The sequence below is a fragment of the Dipodomys spectabilis genome, unplaced genomic scaffold, assembly GCF_019054845.1.
Source record: "Dipodomys spectabilis isolate Male_0828 unplaced genomic scaffold, ASM1905484v1 ptg000192l, whole genome shotgun sequence".
Taxonomy (NCBI): Eukaryota; Metazoa; Chordata; class Mammalia; order Rodentia; family Heteromyidae; genus Dipodomys; species Dipodomys spectabilis.
Genome location: NW_024870869.1, coordinates 962274 through 971414, shown reverse-complemented (window position 1 = coordinate 971414; position 9141 = coordinate 962274). Strand labels below are relative to the sequence as shown.

Here is a 9141-nt window from a genome sequence, read left to right as displayed (position 1 = left end):
TTGCTGGGGATCAGAAGATTAAGTCCAGACAGGAAAATCCATGTGATATGTATCTCTAATTAACTGCTAAAAAGCCAGAAGAAGACCTGTGGCTAAGTGGTTTAGTGCCATCCTTGCACTGAATAAGATGATGACAGGACCCAGGCCTGAGTTGAAGACCTGTGGTGGGTGCACGCACACACACACACACACACACACACACACACACACACACTTTCCCAACTAGAGCAAGTAGAATATCTGTTTTTCTGATGAGATGTCTGAGTTTCTGTCCCATGTGTTTGTATATTTTTGAAAGCTGTATCATCAACTTACCTAATTTTAATAAATGACACCTTGTTCACTATTATTTACTCCTGGTTTGAAAATATTTTAAGACACATTTTTATGTAGAAAATTGAGTTTGTTCCCCAAATTGTGACTGTCTTGGTTTGTAAAAATGAAAGAATTGTGCCTTTAATTCATTAGTTCACAAATTAGAAAAGTAACCATAACCCTAGAACCAATTGCCTTTGGATTCTAAAAGCCACACAAATATATTAGTTTTTACTTATCCTATCTTTGATTCAACTCATCTTTCTCAAAATAGTTTTTAGTTTTACTTAAATATCCTGCCATTTTTCTAACCCAAACCCTAACTGGAACATTCAGGCTAACCCTCACACTAATCATACCCTAATCCTTCTATTATGAACAGTTTCCTATTTCACATTCATCCTAATTGTAACTTTACTTGTTTTTCAAAAATTTGCTTTCAATTTTACCCTAAATTTTCCATTTCCCTAATGCTAACATTAAGCCCATCGAGAACAGAAACCTAACTTTCACCCTAATGATAGTCCAATTCTAATGTTTAAGAAAAATATTCTAGTTTTTATTCACTCTAGTGAATGCTCCAGTTTGCACTATGGAAATGAATTTCAATTTGCCCTAATTCCCACAAATTTCCTGACTCTACATCTGAAGTTATCTTGTTCCCTAACATGAATCATTATATTATGTGTCCTCAAATTCTCACATCAGGAAAAATATGGTAGTTTCCCTTGATCTTACCTGTTCATGAACCCCTGTACCCTAAAACAGTTTCAGATTTACTCATCATCTAGTCCATTACTTAACACTAACTCTCAACTGAAACCTAGCTGGAAAACTCTCATTAATCATTACAAGAATGATCACTGCGAAATAAATATAATGATAATGCTCTAGTTACTATTCAATCTCACATTTTTTGCTTCCACTTGTTAGTGAAAACTCAATTTCATACTAAAAATATTCCTATTCATAACACTAATCATAATCAGAACAAAATACTGACCCTAATCTTAATATAAATTATATGTCAATACTAACACTAACACAAGTAAACTAATTTTCACTCATCCTGACTTGATTCAAATAAGCCTTCCAAACATAGGTTACAATTTTTTCCCAATATCTTAGTCATTTTCTAACCCTAAACTTAACCTTAACTGGAACATTGAGAATAACTATAAGCCTAATTGTAAGTAGATTCTAATATAGCAATGCTCTAGTTCACATTCATTCTAACTTTTACCAGGCTTATTCTAAAATTTACCTTCAATTTGAGCCTCATTCTTTTTCTCCTTCACTCTAACCCTAATCATGGCTGTAATCCTAACCATAAACTTGACCCTAATGGTATCCCAATTATAAAATTTATGAAAATCCCTCATTTTGTGTCATCCTAACTGAAATTGACTTGTAATTCTTGAAATAAATTGCAGGTTTTCCTAAACCCTACAGATTTCTCACTCTTAACTCTGAATCTATCTTGTTCCATAACAGGAATCATAATACCCTTTTGATCTCAAATCCTGATATTATGAAATAGAATGTATTTCCACTATTGTAACATTTCCTGAATTCCTAGAACCTAAAATAAGTTCAGATTTATTTAACATTTAACCCATTCCTTTTTTTTTTCTTTTTGTTGGTCGTGGGGCTTGATCTCTGGGCCTGGGCATGATCCCTGAGCTCTAGGCATGGGCACGATCCCTGAGTTCTTTAGCTCAAGGTGTGCACTTTATCACTTGAGCCACAGCACAACTTTCAGGTTTTCTGGTGGTTAATTGGAGATCAGAGTCTCGCAGATGCTCCTGCCTGGCCTGGCTTTGAACTGCAATCCTCAGAAATCACCTTCCAGGAATGGGAGTCCAGGGAAACCGTAACCACTCAACTAAGTGATTTGAGAATAAACACTGAACACAAATTAAGGAAGTAAAGAAGTTCATACAAGATCTAAAACAAAGCCCCAACAAAGAAATTGAAGCCATCAAAGCCAAACACTTATAAGGAAAAGAAATGAAAAACAAAGTAGAAAGACCATGCAGAAGATCGAATCTCGTGGATTGAAGACAGCCTAGATATTATAGAGAAAGAACAGCCTAGATATTATAGAGAAAGAACATTCAACCATCCAAGACAAATCCAAGAAATATGGTAGATCTATTCAACATTTTGAAGACACCATCAGAAGGCCTAATCTGAGGATAATGGTTGTAGAGTAGCACCTAGAGACAGAAGTTAATGGTCTAAGAAATTTGTTTAATAGAATCTTAGCAGAGAACTTCCCAAACATGCAAAAAGATAGGCCTATTCAGACACAAGAAGCTTTTAGAACTCCAAATAGACCAGACCAAAACAGGACATCCCACCATCACGTTATAATCTGCACAGGATCAATTCAGACCAAGGAAAAGATCCTTAAAGCTGTCAAGGAGAAAAGATCAATCACCTATAAAGGGAAACTAATTAGAATCACCTCAGATTTCTCAGCAGAGACAATCAAAGCAAGAAGATCCTGGAATGATGTATGTCATGCCCTAAAGACAAACAACTATCAACCAAGAATACTGTATCCAGCTAAACTCTCCTTCATAACCTCAGGTCAAATAAAAACCTTCCATAGCGGGCTGGGAAGGTGGCTCAGTGGTAGAGCGCTTGGCTTGCATGCATGAGGCCCTGGGTTCGATTCCTCAGCACCACATAAGCAAAAAAAAAAAAAGCCGGAAGTGGTGCTGTGGCTCAAGTGGTAGAGTGCTAGCTTTGAGCTGAAGAGCTGAGGGACAGCACCCAGGCCCAGAGTTCAGGCCCCACGACCGGACCTCCCCCCCAAAAAAAAAACCTTCCATAGCAAAGAAAAACTGAAACAATACATCTCCACCAAACCAGCCCTACAAAAGTTTTTTAAACATGTCCTATACATAGAAGACCACAATAAAGGCCAAGAAACCTCACCCAAACTGAGAATCCAAGAACCATAGGAAGAACCTAGTTGCTGCAGCCCCCAAGAAGGTGGATAAAATGGCAGGAACTCCCAAATACCTCTCAGTCCTGTCTCTCAACATTAACGGACTTAATTGTCCAATTAAGCGACATAGACTGTCTAGTTGGATTAAAAAGCAAGATCCTTCTATCTGCTGCCTTCAGCAGTCACATCTTGCCCATAAAAGCAAACACATTTTCAATGTGAAAGGCTGGAACAAAATCTACCAAGCAAATGGCCCCCATAAACAGACGGGAGTTGCAATACTAATATCAGATAAAATAGACTGCAAATTAAAATTAGTGAGAAGAAATAAAGAAGGTCGCTACATACTAATTAAGGGATCTCTCCTTCAGGAGGATATTACAATTCTAAATCTCCATAGCCAAACAACAGAGCACACAAATTTATCCAAGAAACACTACTTTAACTCAAATCCCACATAGATCCAAAGACATTAATTGTTGGGGACTTTAACACACCACTCTCTCCACTAGATAGATCAACTCCGCAAAAACTCAATAGAGAAACTGCAGATCTGAACAACTGCATAGCTCAACCAGATTTAACAGACATCTACCGAATATTTCACTCAGCAGCATCAGAATACACCTGGGTTTACATGGGACTCAGTGTCAAGTGAGCCTAGACCACTTGGCTAACTTCCCCATATACCATGCATATTGTATGCAGTGTGATGTCAGTGGACCACATTTGCAGGGTGTGAAATGTCTGACATTCTTAATGCATATCTGTAATGTAGTGCAGCAGAAACTAGGAAAATATTGCTTGGCATTCTGGTTTGGTTTGAGAATAAGACTTACAAAGCTAAATATTGTGGTGCATGCCTATAATCTCAGCACTCAAGAAACTGAAACAAGAAGATCACATGGAATATACAGAGACACTGTGTTCAAACAAAAGGAGGGTAGACAATAATGGAAAGGGTAACACTGATCAACATGCATTGTCCACATGAAATAAAATGAAAATCTCTTTAAAACTATTTAAAGAGATAGTATTTATTATTTATTTTACAATTATTATTTATTTTTATTATTTGCTTATTTGTTACAAATAAACTGCTGATGGCTCACACTTGCAATTCAAGATAGTCAGGAAGCTGAGACATGATGATCCCAATTGACTTTTGGGGGATGTTAACTTGAGGTAAAACTCTCATGGACTTTCTGGCCCAGGCCGTTTGAATCTTGACCCTCAGATCTCAGACTTCTAAGTAATTAAGGTTACAGGGGTGAACCTCCAGCTCCAGGCTTCCAAGTGACTCTTATCTCCAAATAACCACAAAAATGCCAAATGTGGCTCAAGTGATTGAACACCAGGCTTCAGTGAAAAAAATCTCAAGGGACAGTACCCAGGCCTCAAGTTCAATTCCCATGAACAACAACAACAGAAATGAAAGAATCATCAATAGAATATGCAATCACTGTTGTTGTTGGTACCCTGTGCTTACATGGTAAATATCAGTAATTTTTCAATGATCTCTTTGTGCATCAAACTATTAAAATCATCTTTGCCATACATCCTGACTCCACATGAGGCAAAAAGATCTAACAAAGATGAAATAAAGATCCTGTGATCATTACTCAGACCAGTTCTCCCCACATTCTGGTGGCTGTTGGTGACTGTGGGAAGAGGCTTTTTTTCTGAACAGACAATGTCCACAGATGCACAGTGAGGTCCCTCAAAAGCTAGCAGAAGGCATGCACCTATTCCCATCCTCAATCACTGTAAGCGTGGTGGGACTCATTTCTGAGAAGCTTTCACACTACTGCTGTGTGTAGAATACAGTCATCAAACTGGAAATGAGTTAATATTGATACTAGAGCTAACTCTCAGCATCTATTATTGCATCCCAGAAGGAGGTGATGCACAGAGATATGTGCATGTGTGTGTGGAAGTACACACCTGTGTGAACAGCAGTATTGGGATTTAAACTCAGAGTCTCACACTCTCACTTGGCTTTTTCACTCAAGTATAGCACTTGGTGCTATACTTCTTAGGCCAAAGTTTCACTGACTTGTTTTTTTTTTTTTTGTTAGTTAACTGGAAATATGAGTCTTGGAACTATTCTGCCCAGATTTTTCTGCAAACCCTAGATCTGAGCCTTCTGAGTATTTAGAATTATAGGTGTGAGACACTTGTTGCCAGCTCCAACTACTATCCAAGGAGACACATGGCTTTATTGATACAGCTGGTTGGCCTTGGTTTATGATTAGTGGAGATTGGAGTTGGAACTCCAGCCTTTCCTAGGGTCTGAGTTGGTAATTCTAGGCATCTTGTCACCACTCCTCAGACAGAATTGCCTTTAGCCTTTAGCCATCTTGTCACAGAATTGAGAGGTAACTGCCAAGTCTCCTGGAATTCAGGGCCAATGCAAGGGATATCTGTTGGTTCTGAGTAACCAGGGCTGCCGTTTCCATGGCGTTTCAGGCTTCCAGATTTGCCTGCTAGATCACTGTGCTTCCTATGCTTCCAGCACCTTTCACTCACAAGGACTAGGGCAGGCCCAGGACTCTTCTTTGAGGTGCCATGTTTGTTTATTGGGTGAAGAATATGAATGTAAGAATAAGCAAACTCACTCAATCCAGGGCATAGAAAGCTGTTCACAGGCTTTCAGGATTTCAGCTTGACCATTCTGGGGTTGACTCCCACTGCCTCTACCTTGAAACATCCTCTTCAGAACCTAGATCAAGAGGGTCCATAAGGGGCCTGCATTGCATCTCAACACTGCCTAGCTGCTTTCCTGATAAGCTGCTCCTCCTGCACTCCTCCTGCTATGTGTGATGAAGGGGGCCAGAAAATCTATACCAAAATAATCCTGCTATAGCATGTGGGGTCAAAGTTCATAGGGCATAGAAACATTTTCCTGGGTTTTCATACTCAGGAAAATGAGTGATTATTCTCTTTTTTGATTGGTTTTGTTTTTCATTATTTCTGGATGCTGTATATGTAAACACAGACTGGTTCAAATGTGCTCTTTGAACAATGTCTTAATTTGATAAGCAGACATCTCACAATAAGTCAAATACCCAATAGCCCCATTTGTGAAAGGTCTTCTCTTCTCCAAAACCTTCAAGAAGATGCCAGAAAGACAAGAAGATATTTCTGTAACCCTTCTCTTTGATCCATGTGTGAACACAAAGTGTGGATCCAAAGTGTGGATCAAAGTGTGGTAGAGCAACAGTCTTGACCAAAAAAGCTCAGGGAGAGCACCTAGACCCTGAGTTCAAGCCCTTGGAACAAAACAAAAGCAAAAGAAAACAATCCACAATATGTATGAGATATATGGATATACCTGTATTATACCATAACTATGCTGTAAAAATAAACCTATTAGAAAATTTAAATTTGTTTTCTTTTGTAGCTCAGTACCAGAAGCTCAGGACTATAATACTACTTACTCAAGAGACACTTCTCATCAATTCACCAGGAAAAAGCTGGGAGTGAAAGTGTTGCTCAAGTGGCAGAGTGCCCGCCACAAAACTAAAAGCTAAAACAAAAGCTTGAGCCCTGTATTTAAACAGAATACTGGACCAAAACATTTCTTTTGTGTCCCTGTCTACCTTCTATCTTTCTAGAGTGAACTGAATCAATACTGTTTCATTTTTACCAGAGAAAAAAATGGCTCTGAAAATGGTGCTGGGAAAACTAGATATTCACCTTGAGAAGATTGAAACTCAGTTGCTATCTCTTACGCCATACCACCTACACACACACACACACACACACACACACACACACACACATTAATTCAATTTAATCAAAAGGTCAGTGCTAGAGAACCTGCTATTGATTACATGTAACACTCAGATTAGCCCCTTCCAAGTCAAATCTCTGGGGCTAGGGAGTGAACTCCAGGCCAGACACACAATAGGCAATGCTCTAACATTTGAACTGTGCCTCTATCCCTTTTTTATTTAATATTTTTGAGAGGGTCTTACTACCTTGATTCAAAGTGCCATTGAATGTATAATATCCTTGCACTGTTCCCCAAGAGCCCAAATTACAGCATCTGCCAACATTTCCAGTTTTCTCATTTTTTTCCCTACCTTCCACACACATAATCTCACTTCAGAAGATACGTTTCTCAGGTATTTGTTCTGATGAAAAACTGACTACTTGCCGGGTGCTAGTGGCTCACGCCTCTAATCCTAGCTACTCAGGAGGCTGAGATCTAAGGATCACAGTTCAAAGCCAGCCCGGCAGAAAAGTCAGTGAGACTCTTATCTCAAATTAACCACTAGAAAACCGGAAGTGGTGCTGTGGCTCAAGCAGTAGAATGTTCGCCTTGAGGTGAAGAGCACGGGATAGTGCCCAAGTCCAGAGTTCAAGCCCCACGACTGACAAAAAGCAAACAAAAAACCTGACTACATGCAACCCAGTTAATATGCAGCAATCCCTTGTATTTGATGCACTGACATTTTATAATCTAAAAAGAAAACAAAAAATTCCACTTAAAGTTCTATGAGGGCAGAGTGAGAAAGGTGAGGGGCCCTGGGATTAGACATGTGGAACTCCTGACCTAAGTGGGAGAGTAAGCACCTTCCCCACATCAGGACCTTCATGACACCAAATCTGCACCTTTGGGCCTCTGTCAGTGTCCACAATGACTACCCCACTCGTATCTGCCACCATTTTCAACTTGAGAGAAGCTTTATGCAAGGTTTGGTTGACAAGATGCTCAATGACAGAGCTCCCAGAGAAGGGGCTGCTTGCTGGACAGGAAGGCAGTGGTCTCTCCTGCTGCTGAGCTGAGGTGTTTCCCTTGGAGGCACTTGGCCAACACCCTGCCCAGCATCAAGTTCCACCAGAGCTAGGTCATCAGCAACCTGAAGGGTGAGCCAGTCCCAGTCTTGTACTCTAGGGACAGCAGCTTCAGAGACTGCTCTTTCTCACAGGTGCTGAGCAGCTGCTGCCCAATCAGAAGCAGACCAAAAGAGGCAGGTCAACTCCAGTGGCTATAAGACCTAGCTGTTCCTCCAATTTGAAGAAAACACCTATAGAGACAAGTGTCACTTCATGCACAGCATCCACAAGCTCCACAGTCTAGCCTGCCATCCCAAGTGCAAGATCTAGCTGGGTTGCACCTTCCATGTCACCAACCTTTGCCTCTATGAGCCCTGCTGCCACTTCATCCACAAAACCAAGGAACGCAGAGCCCTGGCCAGGACCTTTCTGCAGACCTTCCCTATCTCCAGCATAGCTTTAGCTTTGCTGGATTTTCCAGTGCCAATGAGACTGCTGCCACCACTGGATTGCTAGATAGCCCCACGTCCATCATCCCAACACCCATCCTGATTGCCGATGACCTCCTGGGCTCACCCAACCTTCCTGATGGCACCAATAACCCCTTCACCTTCTAGAGCCAGGTATTTGTTCTTTACCTCTTTCATGGGGCTGCCTTTCATGTCTACCCCACCACCTTCCTATTCTGATCCATGTCTGAGTTCTCTCACATGTTTGATTCTCATGCCACTCCTCAGGATTCTCTCTTGGGTCAAGGCTACCTGTGCAGTGCAGCAGGAGCCATGCTGGGTCAGATTCCCTCATCTTGGACAATTCAGGAGACCTGCCCATTTTGAGCAAACTTTCCATCTCATATGACTAAAGCACCAGGGTAAGGAGGGACACCCCCAATCCATTCCTTCTACTCCCCTTCCTCCTGCACCACATCCTAGATCCAATTAATCACCAAAAATCCTGGAAGTGACCTGTATCTCAAGTGGTACAGTACTAGCTTCATGCTAAATGAAGCTCAAGGATAGCTCCTATCCTGAATTCAAGCACCAAGACCACCACAGAACATCAACAATAAAAAGATGAGTGAT

The 9141-nt window shown here is 40.6% G+C and overlaps 1 pseudogene; it reads left to right on the top strand.

The window, feature by feature from the left end:
• The first annotated feature begins 7919 nt into the window (after positions 1-7919).
• On the top strand, positions 7920-8921 carry LOC122121648 (annotated as a pseudogene).
• Positions 8922-9141: the final 220 nt, after the last annotated feature.